Here is a 23712-nt window from a genome sequence, read left to right on the forward strand (position 1 = left end):
ATCATTGGTTCCCGTTAATTCTGGCCTGCCTGTACAGGTTCATGGTTCATGCGCAGGGACCTATAAATAGTCTCCGTTGCATTTGAGGGCTTTAATTAGCTGTAACATCACCAATTCTCACGTCACGCTAGCGATCTCCTACATGCGACCTAGTGTGTGCAGACTGAGATCCCCCACACAGCTTCTAAAGCGTTCGATTGCTCACATTAAGGAGTGTAGCAGCCACATTTCTGCACTCTGTCTGCGATTTACACCAACCTTCCTTTTCCACTTAATATCTAAGTTACAGGGCTAAGCTCCCAGTAGCTTTGCTAGTACCGTGACTACATCCTTCTGGTTCTGTCTGATCGTCCACAGGTGGACATTTGACCAATGAGATACCCTCTCCTGATAAAAAGACTTGAGGCCCAGAGACAACAAGTTAAGAAATGCATGGGATAGATATTATTTTCTACAGGAGCAGAGAAGCAGGGAGCTCTTTTGCAGCAAGAGAGGAAAGAAGTAGAAGCATAGCAAGACAATGAGATGAAAAAGATACAAAGATGGAGAGAGAAAGAATATATGAGATCTAGCAGGATTCCATTTCCACCTTCCAGTGCCTTCCGGAGGTCTGGCCTCATTACTTTCCATGTATGTCTTGAATCTCTTGATTCTTCAAACCCAGTCTCCTGCCCCACTCCTCAAACTAGCTTAGGTTGGTGTCTGTTACTCTGAAAAAGCGAAGAACACTAATTTACATTGGGAGTGGAATTCTCCAGATGCAAAAACTTCCTTTTGAGCTGCAGCCAAAGCAGCTTTCAAGAGCAGCATTAACTTTCAAGTGTAATGGACCACCACTGAGTCAGTTTGTGGATTCTGCACAGCAGGGGGTACTCAAAGTACTTAATAGTATTGCCACCTCAGTGTGAACAACCCTTCACAGCCTCCCAGAGTCTCAGCACAAGGGGGTACTTACCAAGTCAGCTATTCAATCCTTTGCCCCAATCAGAATTCTGTCCTTCCATCTTCCAGCCAATTTTTGCTCTAACTCTTCCATGGCTGGGAAGCAAAGCATAAGAAAAGAGGGAGTATGGATTTAGGAGGAACACAGACTTTTGTTCAAAACCTGCTCTGGAACTTTGTAGCCTTAAAATCTTAGGCAAATTATTTACCCTCTTTGATCCTGCCTTTCCTCACTGGGAAAATGATGCTTAAATCCCCCTACTTCAAGGAGTTTTTTAAAAAGAGGATTCTATGAAATGAAAGCATGCAAAATACCTTCTACAGTGCCTAGTCCATAGTAGATACTCAATAAATATATCCACTGCTAGCCTTTTCCCAGTAACTCATTGATCATCTTCACAATGAATGAGAGATTCCTACTATGTTGTCTGCAGCATTCCTATTTAAAATATATATGCCTGAGTTTGAAAGTCTGAGATGAAATCCTTGATCTATAGCTTTCTTATATATCTCATGATAAGGGAATCTGTGATAATTTCCACAGATTCCTTTCAACTGAGGAGTTGAACGAGAATGGACATTTGAGATGACTTTAGAGCATGAGATACTGTAAGTCTAATGTTCACACTTTAGGTTATGATTTTATTTATATTAAATCAATCAATGCTCTCCCCTTGTTCTGTTGGTTGGTGAACAGTAAGTACGTCTTCATTGTTTGTGGTCTCTTTCCTGTGGCAGGGAAATTGTTGCCTCCAAAAGATGCTATTTTGAGTTTTGGAAAGATACAATTGCCAAGCATCTCTGTGCAGTCAGACAAAATCTGCTTCCAACCGAGTATTTAGTCCCAGCTCTTCTCTCCTTTTGGTCAGTGGCGCTGGTCCCAGAATGACAAGAAGACGCACGAGAATCTTCCCTCTTTTCATGTCAGATTTGTGTGGCCATGTCCTTGTCATTTCTCCATTTCTTTTCCTTGTCTAAGAAACTATGTTAGCTATTCAGCTGTTTTCCTTCCTCCTTAAGTCCCCAAAGTTTGGAATTTTGAGCAATAAAGGTGAACTCTATTGGAAAAAAAGATTCTGGCCAACAATGGAGCATTTGGAATGCATGACTGTTCTAGAAACGACCTTTTCTGCTCATAGTCCATTGATACTGCTTCAGGGACCTGGAGTTTTGGGTAAATATTTTCCTGGCTTGGGCTTCTCCTATACTCCAAGCTTCACTCTCTTCTTCCTCTAGCTTGCCCCCAATCCCTGGGCTTCCATCCACTTATGCATTCATGGATTGATTTACTCATTGAATAGTTACTGAGTTGCTACTACATACAAAACCCGCCATTAACTCTGGTCTATATTTCAATGATAAAAAATATCTGAACCTTGCCCTCAAGGAACTCACAGTCTCATAAGGGAGGTAAGATACACACACATGCAAACAAGACCCAAGATAAAATAATTAATAGCATGGTTCCATATTTCTCAAACCCCAAATTGCAGCCTATTAGCCGGTCATGGAATCAATTAGTAGGTCATGACCAGCATTTTTTTTAAATGAAATAAATTGAATAGAAAATATTGAAGTGAATCACACATTTTTTTAAAATTTTTTTTGAAGTGAATCACACTTTAAAGATATGTGTTGTTTTATGAAACTTTAAATTATAAGGAAGTTGTGTGTGTGTATAGGTATGGTGTAATATATGGCTTTTTTTAAAAAAAATAAAAGCTATGCAACATACTCAAAAGTTTGAAGAACACTAGCTTCAGATGGGAACAGATAGAGAAATGCGTCTCTAACTTAATGTGCATATGAATCAGCTAGGAATCTTCTTCAGACAGAGATTCTGACTCAATTGGTAGAGGGCGAGGCCTCACATTCTGAGTCTGGCAGGCCTATGATGCTGCTGGTGCTGGTCTGTGTAAAGAGATGGAGTGCTCATAGAGAAAAACTATTTCCATTGGAAAAACCTGAGAAAGCCCTTGAAGCCATTCATTTTCTTTTTAAAGATTTTATTTATTTGACAGAGACACAGTGAAAGAGGGAACACAAGCAGGGGGAGTGGGAGAGGGAGAAGCAGGCTTCCGACAGAGCAGGGAGCCTGATGCGGGGCTCGATCCCAGGACCCTGGGATCATGACCTGAGGTGAAGGCAGACGCTTAACGACTGAGCCACCCAGGCGCCCGAAGCCATTCATTTGTGACTTCGAGAGCCTCCAAGGAATGAAAGGAAACAGGATTTCTCCTTCCCTTTCTGGTTTTTGGTTTTGGTTGATTGATAGAAATCCTAATTGAACCCATTCTTCTCCAAAGGCTGTTGCTGTCAAGCTCCCAGGTGTTGAATGTTGACACCAAGGGATCAGATTAACTTCAGGTCAGTTACCGTGAAAACTCCACAGCAGTCCTAATTTTCCACTGTATCTCAAACACACGTGCCTTTCCATACAGTGTCCCCTGCAGTTAACAGCAGAGTACTTCCTATAAGGTGGGCTTAAAAGAACAGGGTTGGGAAGAGTTTCATTGATTTCAGCTTTACCTGCCACCACATTTCATCAGGGCTCCATCACTTGCATCTGGATAGCTGCCTTGACCTCCTAATGGTTTTCTCTGCCTGCAATTCCTTCCCTCTCTTCCCTCCCCCTCCCTCATCTCATCCCCTTTTAATCCATTCTGTATAGGGACGTATTGATCATCCTAAAACGAAGCTTTCACTATTTTCTTTTACTGCTTAAAACCCTTCAGTGGCTCCCCATCACCCAAGCAAGCACTCTGCTCCTGCCAAACTTGTTTGCTGCTCTTGTAACATGTCCTTCTTCATCTCTCTTCGTGACCTCTCTCCCTCCCTGTGCATGATCTCGCTTTTCCAGATATCTGAATCCTGCTTACTCCTTAGGATTTTGCTTAAGTCCCATCTCTTTCATGAAGCCTTTTTTTTTTTTTTTTTTTTTTTTGGAAACCCCAGAGGAAAGGAATGTCTCTCCTTTTGCTGATGTCTCATCACAATACTGCTGAGTAGAATTTGTGTCCTGGTGTGTGGCAGAGAAAGTACAGGTTTGGCAGAAGACCAGGGCTAACCAAAATGGATGTCCCTAACCAAATTGGATATGTGTGACCTTGGACAAGCCATTTGTCTTTTCTGAGCTTCAATGCTTCCTTTAAAATAATGAGAAGATTGGAGACAAAGATCTCTAAGTGACTGCACACAAACCCAGTAATAGGTACATTTTGCTAGTTTGTGTTTCCCTAGAGATCTCAGTTCCTATTCTGTAACTTTTTTTAAAAAAGTAATGTTTCTTGTTAATATCGAATTATTTATTACCCATCTTTTGAAGTGTCTTCTAATTTAAAAATTCTCACATGTATTTATTTGTTTTGTCTTCCTTACTCCTATCAGGAAGGAGCCTCATTTTCTGGTTGGAGCCAGGAGGCCGGGAGAGGGCCTGCCTAAGGGCGCACAGAGCAGAGAACACAACTTGCAACCAGGGAGGGCCCTATGATTCAGGACACTGCCGGGCATCGCTCAAAGTGAGTGCTCAGTAATTATTTGTCACTTGATTGGAGGTTGTCAGGCCCATCTTGCAAGACAACTCCTTTCTCCCTGGAAGGAGGAGCCCCTCAGAGTCTGTTGGTTAACGGGAAAAGTGCTTACTCTGGGAGGAAGGCGGGGCAAGCCGGAACAAGCTCTCGCTGGGAACCCGCATATTCCCCCACTCGGTGTTTCCGAACCCCATTCTTCGCCCGGGAGAGGTGAGGGGGTTCAAGGATACTTGGAACCTATCGCTTTGGTGGAGACACGTAGCAGCCTCCGGCCGCGGCTCCAGGCTGATCCTGCGGAGTGGAGCGCCCCCCACCCCCTCGCCCCGGGTTTCGCTCAGGCTCCCTCCGTTCTGCAACGGGAGGGGGGAGCTGGCGGAGCCTTGCACACCAGTCTTCCCGGAGCTGCAGACGAGGAGCCCTGCGCCCTAGGGAGCCTCTCGGCGGCTTCCCCTCCTCCGCTGCGCGGGTGTGCCGGTTCTCCCCGCCACCCCCACCCGCGGCTCGCCCTAGCTCCCTCCCTCCAGCCCCGCCGGCCGGAGCGCGCACACCGGGGCTCCGGCACGTGGGCGCGCGGGAGGCGGCGGCCGCTGCTGCCACTGCCGGAGCCCAAGCCCGAGCCCGAGCCCAAGCCCGAGCCGGCGAGATCGCCCTCCATGCTGCGGGCTCTGCGGTCGCCTTCCGCTAAGCCTCTGGCCCAAGCCCAGCCCCGCGAGCCCTGCGACCGGGTGAAACAGCAGAGGGGAGGAGGACTCGGACAGGAGGAGGGGCGCGGCGGGCTGGGGCGAGCCGGGCTCTGAGCAAGGGGCGCCCGCAGCCGGGAGGAGGCAGCCCGGCTCTCTTGCTCGCTCTCTGCTCCAGCCGCTGCTGGGGGTTCCAGGCAGCGCGATGCCGCTGTGCTCCTTCTAGGCGGCGGCCAGCGGAGGCTTCCTGCAGCCTTTCGGCCCACGCCGGCCCCCATTCCACCGGCGAGTCCCCTGTCTGTCCCAGAGGACGCGCCCGGCCGCTCGAGCCGAAGCGAGCGCGAAGTCCGAAGTCCACCCCCAGCTCCGCCAACTTCCCCGGGAGCCCCTCTCCCCACTGCAGCCTGCGCCAGCCCTGGGAGCGATGCGCCCCCAGCCGGGCGGCGCGCCCTCTGCCAACTCGCCACCCATGGGATCGACTGCCCTCGGCTGCCCCGCTTGGAGCGCGTAGCCTTAGCCGCGTGGCCCAGGAGACGAGCGAGACACCCAGGCGTTTCACGGATTCCACGCGCGCCGGTCTGCTGGGGTCCCCTCCGGGGGCAGCGTTCATACCCAGGGGTGAGTAGCCCGTTCGTGGCGGCGAACCTTTTCCCCTAGCTAGTTGCTTGCGGGGATGGCAGGGAGACATGAGAAAGTTGAGCCCCTTTGCACCTATCCTGGGATTTGGCAGCGAAACATTGGTTCCCCCAATCCGATTGCCTTCGGGGTTTCCCCGACTGCCTACACGTGAACCAAGGACGGAGACCCCTTCCGCTTCCATAGGAGAAAAGGGGCTCCCTAGAGCAGGCCACTGACTGTTCCCCACCAGTGTGCCATTTGGGGCTTTTCTGCCGCCCGCGCATTAAGCAGACACCCAGCTAAGCGCTTGGAGATCACTGCCACCTGGGCGCGCTCGGAGATCGTGGGCAGCCCCGGCCCCTAGGGGAGGCTAAGCGCACTTCATTAAAGAGTAGTGACTGCTGGGATATTAAGGAAGTGTGTATGTGTGTGACTGGGAGCAGGAAAGGTAGCAAGCCATAGGAGGAGGCGCAAGTGAAATGTTTCTGTTGCTGATGAATTGGGTACCCTGGATGCCCCGCGCCTCAGTGAGGGTTTGTGGGCGCAAGATCTAGGGTGGCCGGACAGAGTCCAACAGGTGGCCTGCACGGGCTTCCCGTGCCCAGGCACACGGGAAGGGAACCGCAACTGAGCCGCATCTAGGGGCGCATCCCAACATGGGTAAGGAAATGCGCTCTGCTCTCAGGCCCGATTTGGGCTGAGTGTGTGAGGCATCCAAATGCCTCCTGTCGGAAAACAGCGGCCTCATTGTGTGCCTGACTGAGGTTTCAACTTGCAGGCAACTGAGGGGCCATTCAGCCAGGGCGACGTAGACTTGGCTGGTCCTCGGACGCGAGCCCCTGCCTTCTTCGGTCCCTGGTGGCGGGTATTCCAGCTCCCTCGGCTGGGCAGCGAGCCAAACCCCAGCATTTTGCTCCTCTCTACTCCACTAAGGGGAGGGGGAGTTGCGGGAGCATTAGGAGCGGCGGCCTGAGTTTATTCTTTACCTGCCTCCTGCACTTTCATCCTAAGACTCGGAGAGAGAGCTCCAGGTGGGGGGAAAGGGCGTGTGTAGGTGGTGTGCCGCGATGAGTGTGCGGACAGGTCGAGTTTGAGAGCTGCCCTGAAAGAAGCTAGAGAGACAAAGTTCTGCACCTGCCCACGGAGATTCGAATTGGGAGAGGCTGTGTGGCTCAGCTTTGAAAAAGTTTCTTCTGAACTCGCCATCCTTTGGTGTTGTGGAGTGTGCAAAATCCTCTGGGTCCTGATAGCCGTGGCACTCCAAAGTAACATCTTCCAGAGCCTACTGTGGAACCTCTCTATCCCTCAGTTTGCCTAACTGTAGGTCTGGAAAGTTATCCCTGCTCATGGCCGAAGCTCGGGTATGTCTATAAAGGAGGTACCTAGAGATGGGTTGCCGTTGGTAGTTGGAGGAGCAGCTTGGGGGAGGGGTGTAAGGGGAGAGAGAGTTGTCTGGATGCTACATGCAAAGCGGGTGCTCAATTTTTACTTAGATTTTGTCTTTTGAGGAGGTTCATGGGCTTTGAGAAGACTGGTGGACATTTTAAGATGTTGAAGCTGTCCCAACAGCCCCTTGGCGCCGCCACTCCCCTGCCTGCTCTGGGTGTATGGAGCCGCTCCTTTCTTGGAAATGAAGTGATAGACATTCCCAAAATGCAAAAGAACCCTCGGCTGCTAGCTAGGCTTGGCCCGGTGGCTTCAGGTCCAGGGGAAGCTCTGGGTACTAGAGCTGTTTGGCCTTACTGGATCTACTCCGTAATCCTGCTGCATCTTCCCAGGGGGGATTTCGTTACCCTTACCATGAGGGACCCTCCTCGCTGGGGCTCTCTGGCAGATTTCCAAGAACTTGTAAGTAGACTGAGCCTCTTGTAGAGGGCGCTGGCTGATTTCGCATGGCGCACAGGCTTTCTAGCTGGAAGTGTGCCCCCTGGAGGCTCCTTGTTGAGAGGGGAGCCAGGAGCTGGGCATCAAGAGAAGGAATGGGCAGTGAGGTATGGTGTTTGATAGAAAGACAGAGAGAGACACACAGATAGAGGCAGAACAAGAGGGGAATCCAAGAGAGACACACATATACACAGAGGCAAAAGGAGAGAGAAAGAGACAAAAGAAAGAGAGCCATAGGGTAGAGGGGGCAAATATAGGAGAGAGGAGTGGAAAGAAGGAAGAAAGAGAAAATAAATCTGAAGAAAAGAACATAAGCAGGGAAAGCATCAGGGGAAAGGAATAGGAACCAGGGTAGCAGGAAAGAAAGGGCGGGAGAACAGAGCGGGTAGAGGAAGTGGGGAAGCACTTGCTTGTTGTATTTAATTTTTACAAACCACGCTGCCATTCTAAGGAAGTTGACATAATCCACATCCGTAAGTAGCCCTTTGCTAGCATTTGTTTCTCTGGGGAGTCATGAATTATGCAGAAATTGGACACTGGCTTGGAACCCAGCTGCACTGGAGATGACAAGAATGTAAGAAGTTTAGATTCTTGGTAAACGCACAGACGCACGAGTTTATTTGCCTTTCCTGTTTTTGTTTTTGTTTTCTTTTTTTCTTTTCTTTCCTGGGTAAACACAGGACTGGAGAATTGGGGGGAGGGTTCTTTCATTAATTGTATCTGCCAGTGATTCTCTAACCCCTGTTTATGGAAGAATCTCCTGCATAGCTTCTGAGAAAAACCAATTACTGGGCCCACTCCCTTGGGAGTCTGATCCAGCAGGGACAAGAAGGTGCTACTTTAATGACCACCCAGTCCGTCCTACAGCAGGTCACCCCTGAATGGCGCTTCGATAAACATGGCGTCGATTGTATAATGCCCTTCTCTCATTTGTTCCTGTATTTCCTCCTAAGAGCCTTAGCTTCCTGCCTCCCTCCAGTAGCCCACCCTTTCCAAAACAAGCTCATTTCTTGTGAATTTCTCTTGCTAAAAGGACAAGCCCAAGGATTGCTCAGCCAGGGTTACCTTTCCACGAACCTCATTAATCACAGTAGCTCCAGGGGACAGCAGAAAGCTTTTCTGGTTGACCTTGTCGGGGCTATCCACAACTAACAGGTAGTGAGCACTCAGCAGGGCACTGTCCTGGGCACACTTTAGACGCTGCCTCTTTAACACAAAAACTATTTCATCACAAAAAGCTCTGTCATAGGCACTGTTTTTATCATCAGGATTTTATAGTTGAGGAAACAGAGACTTAAACATGATAGATCTATTCGTTATAAGAATTAGAATACTTGTTATATTCATTATAATATTATAAATATATATTCTTGTCCCAGGGAAAGTATATTAGTTGTCGGGGTTCCAGCAACTGGAAAGCACCAGTGCTGAAAATGGAACCCAGGTTTGGGGACTCGAGTCTAAGGTCCTACATATGCACCGTGGTGGTTCCTGACCCCAACACTCTGTTCAAGATCGATGGAGCCAAAGATCCTTGGAGATCTTCCCTGAGGACTCTCTCCCGCTTTATCAATGGAGGATAAGGAGAGGTGGCTGAAAAAACAAAGAAGTGACTTGGCAGAGATCCCACACCCAGTAGGTGCCAGAACTGGGACCAGCACCCCAATAGCTTGAATCTCAGTCCAGCCTTGTCCCCATCAGACCAGTGCAGATTGCATCTGGCCCATCATCAAGGTCACATGAGCATCTCAGTTGGAACACTAGTTCCTGGACCCCACTCGAGGCTTCCTGAATCCAAGCCTTGGGGGCAAAGAGCCCATTTTCGTCCATGCCCCAAGTCTGCATCTGCACATTACTCTTCACCCCAATCATAGCTCCTGGGTTCTGATGTGAGTCCCTTTCAAACAGCTTCCAGAGCACTCCAAGTCCTTCCTGCTTCCAGCCAAACACACACACAAAAAGTCGTATCCTGTATGTGCTCTGTAGCTCTTGCTAATGTTCCACAGGTAAGGAAACAAGCTGGTCAACCCAGAGGCAACTTTGAAAGCTGTTTGAGAGGTATAGCAATCACACTGATGTTTGTGATACTCGGTTTTTTCCTGTGCCAAGTTGGAAGCCATTTAAGAAACATCAAATGCACCTTGAGTGCATCAGTGATGGTATTTGTACTAATACTTGACACAGAACGACACCATGAGCCAGGCCAATGTGCTGCTGTCAGAAGTGTCAGGCTCCGTCTCCCAATTTAGTGCATCTAGCTGTGGTATAAGAAAAACCCCTTTCCTCCTCTTCCTTATTACACTTTTGACTCCCTCAGACTATGGTAGTGTCGCCTGCAGGTAGAAAGGAGCCATCACACACCCTCTGTCTCTTTCTGGCCCACTTAAATTGTTTTCTCGGTGACCTCAACATCTTTTCCCTTCTATTTCATTGAAAAGTGGCCAAAGGTGCCAGACATCTTGTCCAGCAAACTGTTTTGTCATCTTTCCCTTTTCAGATCCAGATTTATTTTCTGAATCTGATGCTTTTAACCCTGACCTCTTGATTCAAGGATGGTAATTGAGCTTCAGGTAGCTTTGATAAGCAATTGTCCAATAACATGTGTTTTAAATAATGACAGCCATTTGAATAGCACACAAACCAAGGAATAACTCCATTTACGATGTCTGCATCTTTAATACACTGGGAATGTTTTGCCATTTCCGTGGTGAAAAGCTCCTTTTCTGGCGTAGCTGGAAGTGGAGAAGTAGAAGGTAGAAAGGAACACTGTTAGTAGTTAAGACTCTGGCTTCAGATTGCCGACAACTAGGGGATCAAGGCTTTACCTTCACCTTGTTAGCTACCCCTACCCCTAGCTGTTGTAACCTGGGTCTGCTTATTGAACTTCTCCAAGCCTTCATCTCTTCACCTGGACGTTGAAGACAATAACAGGTTGCCCCTTCTGTGGATGCTGCCAGGACTACCTTTATCAGTGACTGAAATGCTGAGCACAGTATCTGGCATGTGGTAAGGACTCATCTATTAGCTAGTATTTGTTCAACATTTGTCCTGTGCCAGGCTCCATTTAACTGAGGATGAAACTGACAACACAGAGGTTAAGTGACCTGCCCATTTCACCCAGATCCTAAGGAACAGAGTGAGACTTGAAATCCACATCTGTCCTTTTAAACTTCCACACACTGTTACTGTGGCATTGGTTTGAGTCCCTGTTCCTTTCTTACACCTTAAGAAACAGTGTTGCATATGTGACATATTCTGGTTTGTATTTTAATTAAACCCACTTCATAGAACATTAAGTAGAACACTTCTAGGTGGGGATCTTTTGAATTTGGGGAGATAATTTTTAGGTTGTTATGTCAGTCACCTCCAACAATTTGCTTTTGCTTTTCGAGCAATTGGAGAGAGTTTCAGGGGTTGGTAAGCGTTCTCAGCTGCAGGCGCCTGGCTGGCTCGGTTGGTTAAGCATCTGCCATCCGCTCAGGTCTTGATCCCAGGGTCCTGGGATTGAGCCCCGCATGGGGCTCCCTTCTCAGTGGGGAGTCTGCTGCTCCCACTCCCTGTACCCTCCCCCCTACTCCTTCTCTTTCTCTCTCTCAAATAAATAAATAAAATCTTAAAAAGAAAAAAAAGAGTTCCCAGCTGCTTTTGCTTGGTTAAACTTCTCCTTGTTTTTAAGATCTCAGCATAGATATTGCTTCTTTGGGAAAATCTCCTTAGACTCCTCAAGGGCTGGGTTAGAAGTCTTTATAATGTGTTCCTCTACTTAAACTGTGGTATACATGTCTATTTACTTCTCTCTATATGCTACTTAGTCTATATATAAACTTCTTGAGATCAGGAATCTGGTCTTAATTGAAGTTGTCTCTACAGTGGCAGGACAATGCATGACATATAGAAAACTCACAAAATACTTTTGAATGACCAATTGAAACTTTGAGCTAATTCTTGGTGTCCCAGAAAAAGTGGTCATTGTCCTTAAATTCTAAAAGACAAGCATCCAGCCATTGGAATTGAAAACCAGGAGGTATAATGTGTCCCCAGAGGCACCAGTCCTTCAGATGGAAGGAGGAGTGTTGTAATGGTATCTGGAGTTGTTGATTAACTATGTTGGTAGCTTTGGGCAAGTTCCATTGTGATGTTGCTTAAGATGTAATTAGAAGGGACATTCTGATTTATAAGCTAATGTGATTTTATCTATATATTTAATTAGTTGCTCTGAAAGACACTTTTGTTTCTCAGCCCAAAAGTTTTAAAAATTAATAGACTTCTGGAGTTAGAACCAAAGTTAGAGATAATCTAGTTCTACCAGTTTGTCAGAGAGAAGGGAAGACTGAGGCCCAGGGAAGGAAAGGGACTTTTCTGAGGTCATCCAGCAAATAAGTGCCAGAGCCATGGTGAGAGCTGGAGGTTTCTAGTTGCTAAGCCCAGGAGTCTTCATGCACAGGTGAGAGTGGTTAACACACCTGTGGTAAGCTACTTGTTTGCTCTGAAGGTATGCTTGCCAGCCTTCCTGCATGGACACAGCCAGGCCTTTGCAAAATTCCAAGATAAAGCCCATGCTGAAAAGGAAGGAAGCAGGACTGACGTGGTGTGCTGGTAGGGCAAACCCCACGTTTCAGAGAAGCTTGTGAGCAAGCATGTTAGCAGGTCCTATGTTGGCAAGGTCGTATGGGCTTCTGGGGTTCCCAGTCTCCTTTTCAAACAAGGAAACATGGCTTGCCAGGGATCTTCCTTGGATGTTCAAGTGTGATATTTCAAGGAGATTTAAGGATGTATGGAAATACATTGCCAAGCCCCTGGCAGAGGATTGTTGGCAAAGTAGTGGTTCAGATCAGGATCCCCTTTCTTCTTGACACTTTTTTTTTTTTTTCTTTTTTTACATGGGACACAGTCACCTTGGACCCTTCTCTTTCCCTCTGGGGTGCTTTGGTGTCTGACTAAATGGACCAGCCTGAATACATCCTCGGGAACGAACGTGTGCAGTGTACTCTGACATTGTTAACACACAGATCTTTATCACATGGTGTCAATGTTATGGAGACATTAAGACACAGATCATCGGTGCGCTATATTGTGGATGGTCTTTTGGAAACATTACAGTCAGTGCTGACAAGGCAGCAGAACTATCTCAGCATAGCACGTTCCCTGCATCCCCAGATGCTTCCCAAACCAACCCAAAGTAACAAAATTGTGAATTCTCTTTCCTCTCAACCATCATCAGTCTGAGATGACTGGTGCTATTTCTGATTTGGTCTCCAAGGGCTGAGTGCAAGGGAGAGTCCCCTTTCTTTGTACCCCTACCCCTAGAACGAATTGCTTCCTTTCCTACCTCATCTGGGTTCCTAAAATCCCTCCATTAAAGAGTAATTTGGGCTTCAGATAATTTGGAATTTTCTGTGGTCCTCTATTAAACTGTGAAACTTTCTGAGTAGGATATCATTTCGCTCTGGTAGCTGTTTAGACCTATTATCTCCTCCCTGTGTCTGACCTTACCAGAGGCATTTTGATAGGCATTGAGGCTAAATACTACGATCACCACCACCACCACTGCCCGTTACTAGGACCTCTATTTCCACTGGTACCGTTGCCATGTATTTGAGGTCCTATTATTTACTGACATGGTTGTAGGTTCCTTCCATGTTTTTTCTCATTTCTATGCCCAGTAGCCCAGTGGCTGTAGTTATGGGTACAGGAATCATGATATCACCATAGAAATGACAAATATGCCAGAAAGTTGGGGCAGGATACAACGAGAATAGTAAGAAAAAAAAAAGTGGTAGCCTGAGCAGGAAAATATTGGGGAACAGCAGTGCAAAAGGGGCAGGAGGGAAAGTGATCTCCTTCCTTTTCCCTTTTCCCAGACACCCAAGTCTCCAGGTAGGATCTTGGGAGAGCTAAGGAAGCTGAGGGTTGAAAGGTTAATGTGTACCAGATCTTCACCGCTGACAGTGCAGAGCAAGGCTTTGAACCCAGACTTTTCTTATTTTCAAACTTCACTAGGGAAGACTGTCTCCAGTTGACTTAGAAAATCTCCTGCTTGAAAGGAGCTTAGAGAATATCTCTCTTGTCCTGTGGCTTTCAAATGACTGTAATGTACATGAAGAAACATTTTACATGCTTATCTAGTATGTATCCACACACATTGACACAGAGGTTTAAAATAACACCTTTACTATGTTTATTTTCTTTTTTAAAATTTAATTTAATTTAATTATTTATTTTATTACATTATTTATTATGTTATATTATGTTAGTCACCATTAGTTTTTGATGTAGTGATCCACGACTCATTGTTTTCGGAAAACACCCAGTGCTCCATGCAATACATGCCCTCCTTAATACCATCACCAGGCTAACCCATACCCCCACCTCCCTCCCCTCTAAAACCCTCCATTTGTTTCTCAGAGCCCATAGTCTCTCATGGTTCGTCTCCCCCTCCGATTCCCCCCTTCATTTTTCCCTTCCTTCTCCTAATGTCCTCCATGCTATTCCTTATGTTCCACAAATAAGTGAAACCATATAATTGTCTTTCTCTGCTTGACTTATCTCACTTAGCATAATCTCCTCCAGTCCCATCCATATTGATGTAAAAGTTGGGTATTCATCCTTTCTGATGGCTGAGTAATATTCCATTGTATATATGGACCACATCTTCTTTATCCATTCATCTGTTGAAGGGCATCTTGGCTCTTTCCACAGTTTGGCTATTGCAGACATTGCCGCTATGAACATTGGGGTGCATGTGGCCCTTCTTTTCACTACATCTGTGTCTTTGGGGTAGATACCCAGTAGTGCAATTGCTGGGTCATAGGGTAGCTCTATTTTTAATTTTTTGAGGAACCTCCACACTGTTTTCCCCAACTTGCATTCCCACCAACGGTGTAAGAGGGTTCCCCATTCTCCACAACCTCTCCAACATTTGATGTTTCTTGCCTTGTCAATTTTTGCCCACCCTACCTTTTTTTTTTTTTTTTTAAGATTTATTTATTTATTTATTTGACAGAGAGAGAGAGAGAGAGAACAAGCAGGGGGAGCGGCAGGTAGAGCAGGCAGAGGGAGAAACAGACTCCTGGCTGAGCAGGGAGCCTGATGTGGGGCTCCATCCCAGGACCCTGGGATCATGACCTGAGCTGAAGACAGTTGCTTAACCTACTGAGCCACCCAGGCACCCGCCCACCCTACCTTAATAAACCTTTTGGTGTGCTTGTCCCCACCAGCTCAGAGAGATAAGGCGGACTGTATCAAAATGCTTGAAATGTATTAATAGCTTTTTATTGAATGATACATAGTTTTAACAGCCAAAGTATCTCTTAACTCTTAGCAGGGTCTTTATTTTTATACATTGTAGTGAAGAGTGTTGCAGAACCATGCAGAGTAGGACTACTTGCTTTTGAGAAAATATTTATATTGTATGTTTTCTGTGCATTTATTTCTAAGAAAATAAAATAACGGTGAAAAACACTATCAGTCCGCTGGTTCTTTTTCAGATGCAAAATCCCTCAGACTGAAATCCTTTTTGTATGTGAATTGGACCTGCCAGCTTGAAAAGAGGGCAGTTGGGATAATATGATAAACTGGCCCACGCGTTCAATCTTCGCTCATCAAGGCTGCGCCAGAATTGACATTTTCGTACAGTACGGCTTAATGCTCTGATTACAAATTGGTCCTCAGTAGCTAGACTCTTTGTAATTTTATTTACTAAGGGATGGTGCTTGTATCATGAGGTCTATTTTGGTTTTGAAATCTGGAGGAGGAACTATATTTCTGGTTCCCATCTCTTGTTTAAGAATGTGGTAGAGAAGGAGATTCGTACAGAAACAAATGCAATTTATTGTATGCAAAATTAAGAGTTTCATTTTCCCTCAAGGCAGCCGTGATAGCATTTCCCCTCTCACTTCAGGAAGTTTTGCTGTGAACAGCTTAAATTGTAGTTTTAAGAAGGATGTTGGGTATTTCTAGTTCTCATCATTGATTTCACTTGTAATAAATGGATGAATTATTTTGGAAAAGAGAGGATCTGTAATTGTATCTCTCTTGTGCTTGTTTTCAAGAATTCTGTTTTTAATTCAATCGTATGAACTTTTTTTACACAGTGAAATTACCAACAATTACTTTTGGGCCATGGACCTCTCGTGCTTGGGGTCCTGGGAGTATATAAGACTTACAAGTAAAGACAATGCTTTCTGTCTTTGGAGAACCTAGAGAAAGCACATACTTACTCAGAGCAGACTGAGGAGTGATAAACTATTGTGTGTAATTAAGATTTAAACTGGATGCTGTAGACAGTGAATCCCCTAAGATCCAGAGAAGGAAGTGATTCGGTAGGAACAACATAATCGGATGGCATTTCCAACATGTCATCAGAAAACCTTCATATAAGGGAGAGTGAACAGTTTTATATGACTCTGATTACATCAACTGAACTCTTACAACAAGAAATTAAAAATAATTATCTTCTGCTTTCATTTGGCAGACTATCTCAGAGGGTCCATGTGCTTTAAAATACCTAGATCATGGTTCAACCTAGGGGTCAAGGCACTACTAGAGTTGGAGTAAGGAAATCGCTAACCTTCCAAGTACCTGTCCACCACCCCCAGAGAAAACAAAAAACAAACCTTGAGCAGAAACTCCGGTAGGAAGTACTGAGCAAGGAACAAGTGAGAAAGACCAGAATTGTTCTGAGGCAAATACCCATATAGCTGTGTACCTGAGGATCAATCAGCCTAGAGTATGCCAGTTGGAAACCAGAAGGCAAGGAAACTGAACTTGACTCCTGCATGAAATCAGGACCTGGAATGGGACCAAGTGATCCTAGGTTGGTAGCCTCTCATGGTTTCCAGCAAAAGCAACCACAGATCCTCTATAGAGGAAAGCATAGCCTATATGAGATATAGGAATCCCACAGGTAAAGATAAAAAAATGATCCCACAATCAAAGATAATAAAAATACATAAGAAAACCAGCCATTACCAGTCAGAGATATCATAAAGAAAACAAAACAGAAAAACAGACTTAATCCCCTGAGATTTTTACTTATTAGAATTATCACATCTGGATTATAAGATAAAGAGTTATGAATCCTTAAAGAAATAAAGGTGGTTATTTAAAATGTTAGCTGCAACAACAGATTAAGTTTGTTACATGTTTAATCAGAGCGCCAGAAAGGGAGCAAAATGGAGAAGACACAACATATGAAGAGATAATGTCTGGGAATTTTCTAAAACTGATGGATGATGTCAATCCACAGATACAGGAAGTACAAGCAAGATAAATAAAAAAATGAATCCATACCTAGATTTGTTGTAGTGAAATTGCAAAACATAACAAAACATAAACGTATAGAACATAAAGAGAAGGTCTTAGAAGCATCTAGAGAGCAAAGAGAGATCAGCTACAAAAGACCCACAATTAACATTGACAGTAGGCTGTTCACTGACAGCAGAGCTGAAATAGTATCTTCAAAGATTTGAGAGAAAATAACTGTCAAGCTAGACTTGTTTCCTTTTTAATAATAACAAAATAAACACATTTCCAGACAAATGGAGCTTCCCTGTGGAAACTACAGAAGAAAAGTCATCCTAGAAAGAAGGTCTGATACAGAAGGAGGAATGGAGAGTAAAATAAATAGGTAAAATATAAACAAGGTTAAATATTATCTGCATAATAGGATATTTTTCTAACCTGTGTATTTTTTGAAGAAAATAAACAAAATACCAGATAATAAAGCATGTGTCTAATCAAACACAGAATCATAAACTCCCAAACAACTTCACAATCTGTCTTCCATCTTCCTCTCTCTTGCCCTCTCTTTCTCTTTTTCTCATCAATCTCATTAGAGCCTGGTCAATTTTATTAGACATTGCAAAAAACAAAAACAAAAACAACAACATTGACTTTATAGATCCTTTATTTTATATATTGTTCTTCAAAAGATACATAAAGTGAAGAGATAAGTCACAAACTAGAGAGCTTTTTTTTTTTTTAACACATGTAAGTGATGAAGAAGTAGTGAGGAGAATATGTAAAAAGCTCCTACAAAAGAACAAGAATAAGATAATCTAATGGAAAAATGGTCAAAGGGCTTCAATAGGAGTTACTCTGAAAAGGAAGAGCATATGTATGATAAAAAAATGTATGTAAAGTTGCAAAATCTCATTAGTGATTGGGGGAATGAAAAATGAGTCATCAGTGAAATATTGTTTATACTTGCTAGATTAGAACAGATGAAGATATCTGAAAATATGAAGCATTGGAGAGAACTTTAACATATTGCTTTCAGAGTGTAGATTGGCCATCATTTAGAAATTTGGCGTTTTCTTGTGAAGTTAGACATTGATGTAGTCTATGACTCAGCAATTCCACTACTCTGTAGCTGTCTTCCAGATACTTTTGTACATGTGCTGCAGTTGACACATACCAGAATATTCATTCAAGTGTTGTTGATAATAGTAAGAAAATGGAAATAACCAAAATGCTCATTATTAGGAGGATGAATAAATAAGTTGTAGGAAATTTATGCAGCGGATGATATGGCAGGGAAAACAAGTGAGTTATGTCTATATACATTAACCTAGTGATGAGTATTAGGCTCAAAACATTGAATAATAATTACATTATTTATGAGATGGTATTATTTATAAGAACATTTTTGCATTTTGCTCAAAAATAAGCGACACTAAACTTGTTGTTTATACCTGTATAATATATTTTATAGATATATTTGAGAAGAAGGAAATATAAATGAAGGTCAAAGTAGGGTATGACAGTGGTCTTCTTGAGGGGGCAGCAGGATGATGCAAGAGGAAGGGTGCATGGCAAGAGGAGTCCAGAGACTGCCTGACTTTCAGAAGCAGAGGGTTTAGGGATTTGGCTGCCCTTTGCCTGAGGAAATGTGGTTATTGGAATTGATTGACTTTGGGAAGGAGAGTCTCTCCCTTGATTAGCTGGCTTTTAGATTTGCTTGCTCAGTTTGTTATCAGTTTAAAACCAGTTCCTTGTGATGATGGATGCAAAATAACCAGTCTTTTCCTGGGAGGGTAGTGATCTTTTATTCTCACTTGTAAAATAAGTCTTATGATTTCCATTTTAAAGGTGTCATGGTTAACTACTTGCTCAAAAGTTAACAGCTACTTAGTAGGAGAGCTGGCATTTGAACGTCAGCGCTCTAGCTTCATAGTCCGCCATAACATAAGGTAGTTATATCTGAGTTATAGCACGTGTCATCTTCCATCTTATAAGGTTATAATAAGCTTATTCTGATTGGAAGTCTTAGGATTCTTCCCTAACTCACTGAAGCTACTCTCCACTAATCTAGCTTGGTAAAGTGGCTCCAGTTATGCAAACCAAAGACCCAGGCTTCTCCCTGACATTTCTCAGTATTTCTCTCTACCTCTCATCAACCAGAGTCTTACCCTTCCTACTGTACAACTTGACCATTTACCTCGGTCTTTAAGAAAGGCAGTTCTGATCCTGTCACTTCTGGCTGCCTTAGAATTATTTTGTTCTTTTCATTTTGTCTTAGGGTAAGAATCAAATCCTTCCCCCACTTCTCCAACTTAACTCACACCTGTCTCCCCCTCTTGCTGGTTGTGCTGACCTTTGGTTTTTTTCAGTCTTTTGTTCTTTCTGGGCACAGGGCCTTTCTATGTGCTGTTTGATGTAAAATTTGAACGCTTGACTATATTAGCAGCTACCCTCCCTGGTTACGGTAGTCCACAAACCCCCAGGTCATGCCTCCTAAATTCTTGAAGATTTTAGCTCCTGATTGGCTCTCTCTCTTTACTTAAAATAACTCTAATCATAATTCTTGATAATTGCAGTTTCTATGCAGATAATTTCCCCAAATTCCGGGTCAGTTCATTAAATTCTCCTCCTTCAGTGATCTTATTCTCTACCTTACCTAGTCTGACTGCTACCCTGGACCTATCCTAGGTTTCTAGTTCTCAAATTTTGGCATGGATCAGAATCACCTGGAGGACTTTTAAAATTTTAGCTTGCTGGGCCCCACCCTTAGACTTAGTAAATCTGGAGTGGGGCTGGAGAATTTACATTTCTAACAACTTCAGAGTGATGCTGATACTGCTGATCTGGGGACCACACTTCGAGAACCACTGTGTTACATCTTGTTCTTGCAACAACTGCACTATTTCCATTATCTGAATTTCAGCACCTTCCTCTCTGCCACATTCTAACTCTGTAGCTCACTTCCTTCTTCTAGTAGCTTCACTCCAATGATTCTTTGAGAATCCCTATCATTAATCAGATGTAAGAAAATGGAGAGTTTTGTAACAATCCAATGCATGTGATTTATGCGGCAATTAGGATGAGTCATTCAGGAGTGGTATTATTTTCTCTGTGTCAAGTTTGTTTGAAATTTCTGGAAATCGCCACAGTGTTCTACCTTATTTTCTCCATATATATTAGTCTAACTTAAAAAAAGTGGAGTTGTTAAGCTCCTATAGGCAAAGTGTTACAAAGCAGATGTAAAATTATTCATAACTTTGGTTCGACTTAGGGATAAAGGTGTTAAACACATACATACCCATACATACACACAATTAACTGTTGGATTTTTATTGTTTTCATCAAGCCTTATATGATTTCATCTATGTTCTTTCAAAATATAGGTATTTCAGATATTTATCACATCTGTTTTTATTTTAAGAAAATATCGGAAGCCATATTATTCTCTTCCTGAAATTAAGGAAACCATCTGCGTGTTTGATGATAGTATCTTACATTTACACGTGTTGTGGTGTTGCTTGCACAAATGATTTCATATCATTCTTTTTTATTTTAAAGATTATTTATTTGAGAGAGAGTGAGAGTGAGAGAGAGAGTTCACAGAGGGAGAGGGAAAAGCAGACTCCCCACTGAGCAGGGAGTCCACATAGGGCTCGATACTAGGACCCTGAGATCATGACCCGAGCTGAAGGCAGACGCTCAACTGACTGAGCCACCCAGGTGCCCTGATTTCACATCACTCTTAACTACAACCCTGTGAGATGGTTAGAAAACACATTTGTTCCTCTCTTAGAAAAACGAGGACTAGAAAACTCAAGCAGCTTGTTCAAGGACACAAACTCAGTCAAGTTGGACCATATATGGACCTTCTGCTTCAAAACCCAGAGTTCTTCCCGTATTGGATTAGAGAATCATGATGGTTGAAGAAACTCCAGAGATCATTTAATTTAGGAGTCACAAGCAGATATGAAAACAAATGGTATCAGCCACAGAGTATGATGAAGACCATCAAAATCATACTCCAGCTGATAGTCATTGTATGGCTATGGGGATTCCCTTATTTTCTGATTTTCAAAGGAAGCCGCAAATATGGAGTTTTGTTATATATTTTAAATTTGAAAATGTTTATACAACTCACATTAGAAAGAAAATACTGTGGAAGGCCAAATTTAACATGTCTGATTTGTCTGTGGGGGTGTTAGTTTGAAACCTGAGATCTAAAATTATATTGCAGGTGGGAGGTATTCCTTCTACAACAGTCTTAGCATCCGGTAGTTTGGCCTTTGCTCAGATATTTCTAATGATGTAGAATTTTCTTTTTTAAAAAAAGATTTATTTATTTGAGAGAGAGGGAGAGAGCACAAGTTGGGGGAGGGGCAAAGTGAGAGAAGCAGACTCCCCACTGAGCGTGGAGCCTAATGCAGGGATTAATCTCATGACCCTGACATCATGACCTGAGCTGAAATCAAGAGTCAGATGCTTAGCTGAATGAGCCACCCAGGCGCCCCATGATGTAGAACTTTCTATAACTTCATGTGCTTGGGTTCACTGTTGGTCATCTCACTGTTCTAAGGTTACTTATCCTGAGCTCCTTGGTCCTACTTGTACCTGTATCTAGTCATGATTTCACAGGGAATCCTTTTAGACATTTTGAGAGGGCACCTTTTTTTCCCCTCAACTTTTTCCCCACCCCTCCACCAATCTTCACAAGCTGAACATTCATAGTCTTTCAACTATTCATCCTAAGGCATGGTGTTTAGAGTCTTTATAATCCCAGCTACTTTCTTCTGGATGTTCTCTAAATCTGTTAAAATTTCTCCTAATCAGAGTAGCCCGTAGTGTTCCATAATAATATCTCTTATCCAACAAATAAAATTAAATTTTGATTTACTGTTACAACATCACTAAAAAACATATAGATTTTTGACATATTTTTTTTAAAGATTTTTTAAATTTATTTGACAGAGAGATACATAGCGAGAGGGGAACACAAGCAGGGGAGTGGGAGAGGGAGAAGCAGGCTTCCCGCCGAGCAGGGAGCCCGATGTGAGGCTCGATCCCAGGACCCTGGGATCAGGACCTGAGCCGAAGGCAGACGCTTAACGACTGAGCCACCCAGGCGCCCCTTTGACATATTTTTGAGGTTATGTTTGGAGCAATGTGACCAAAAATGTGGTCTATGGCACAATATTAAATTCAGTCTTCCAAGTGACCCAAGCTGATGAAGGTTAAGAGGCACGTGTGATCATCCACTGAGAAAGACTTGCCACACTTCTTGAGACATGATGAGCAGAGAAAACAAATAGTTCTAAAGAAGGGCCCTCCTTTAAAAGGTTCACAGATTCTAGACATGACTTGTGGTGGAGCTGGTCCTCACAAGGGCAAGGGTCTCTCTGGCTTGCTGCAAAGACTGGACTCTTGAGTCTAGAGTCAGGAACTGTGGGGATGTTTTAATTACATGCTTGTGAGTGATTCTCCTCGATAATGTTGTAAGCCCAACTAGTTCATAATGAGAGACTTAGTTTATTAGAAACCTGCTATGTGCCAAACACTATAATAGAAGACAGATGAATGTGATAGTGCCTGTGGTTAATGATTCAAATAAGTGATAGATGTTATTATCAATATCATTAGTATGTTCGATGTGTTATTTAGTCATTATTATTCCTTAGGAGGTATTTATTATTGCCATTTTATAGAGAAGGAAACAGACTTAGGTGAAGTCCTGGACCACACAGCTTGTGAGCATCAGAGCCTGGGGACTTAAACACTATACCACATGCTCCTTCTTCTCCCTCATGCTGCTTCTCCCTTGCAACCGAAGACAGACTTGGAATCGAGGTATAACCCTTTGTTCCTTCTGAATAATTATCACATTATTTCTCTGTGTGGTGATTTGGCAATGGATTTAATTTTGAACTCAGATGTAGAAATACGTGTTCATCCTTGTCAAGCATTTATTTGTGGTATTGGTCCTGTATTCTAGTCTATTTGGATCACGTTGAAACTCCCAAATTTTATTCATTGTGTTAAACTTGTGCCATTCACACATTTGACAGGCAGTATTGGACTTCTAGGACTTTTTTCTAGTTTTTGATGAACAGATTTGTAAAGGGGATACGAAAAAGGGGGAGGCAACAAAACAGACAGAGCCTTGGGGCTCACTCTGAGAGATGCTTCCATTCTTGTAAGTTCCCATCTTTCTATCAGTTGTGAATTGAAGTTATTTGTATATGGTGGGCTGACCTGATCTACATTTACCATCTAAATCTTATCCTAATCTAGCTTACATTTATTTCCTTCTCGTTCATAAATTTATCAAGAAATATTTTGGCAGCTTATTTACCAAAACCTATAGATCCCACAATTACAGAATTCTGTTACTCTGCAAGACTAGTAAACTTATATAAAATTCAGGTGACTTTGCCATGAATTGTTTTTGTTGAACTTATAATATCTTTAGTTATCACTGCTTTCTGATATTGATTCGTTCTTATTTGGCTTGAGAGAAGTAATATTTCTTTCACTTAAAGATTCGAAAATGATTCAACTTTTAAACTGACTTCAGGGAGAAGACAAGGACTAGGAACCTGCAAAGTTTTGAAGCAAACCATAGTTGTTACAATTAGAATCTGGGCACTTGTAACAATTTTGTATAATCAAATGCCATCAAAATGAACGTACAGATGTACTGCAAATAGAAAAGATATTTTTACACAATTTAGATAAATAATAGTTTTGGCGTGGGAGGGTTGTTCTAAGAATGTACAGGAAGTAGATGCATTACTCATTCCTTTGCCTCTTGTCCCATCATA

General features: G+C 43.5%; 1 protein-coding gene across 4 annotated transcripts in view; it reads left to right on the forward strand.

Annotated features, from left to right (window-relative positions):
• Positions 1–4601: 4601 nt before the first annotated feature.
• SGCD (sarcoglycan delta) overlaps positions 4602–23712 on the forward strand; it is a 938618-nt gene continuing 919507 nt past the window's right edge. For 3 of the 4 annotated variants that reach the window (XM_032403596.1, XM_032403597.1, XM_032403598.1), the window contains exon 1: positions 4602–5770. The gene's annotated coding sequence lies outside the window, so the exon portion shown is untranslated. Of the gene's footprint in view, positions 5771–22000; positions 22739–23712 lie in introns of those variants that run through there. The other variant, XM_032403595.1, reaches the window with a different exon arrangement.

This window comes from Phoca vitulina, unplaced genomic scaffold (assembly GCF_004348235.1).
Source record: "Phoca vitulina isolate PV1807 unplaced genomic scaffold, GSC_HSeal_1.0 scaffold6, whole genome shotgun sequence".
NCBI lineage: Eukaryota > Metazoa > Chordata > Mammalia > Carnivora > Phocidae > Phoca > Phoca vitulina.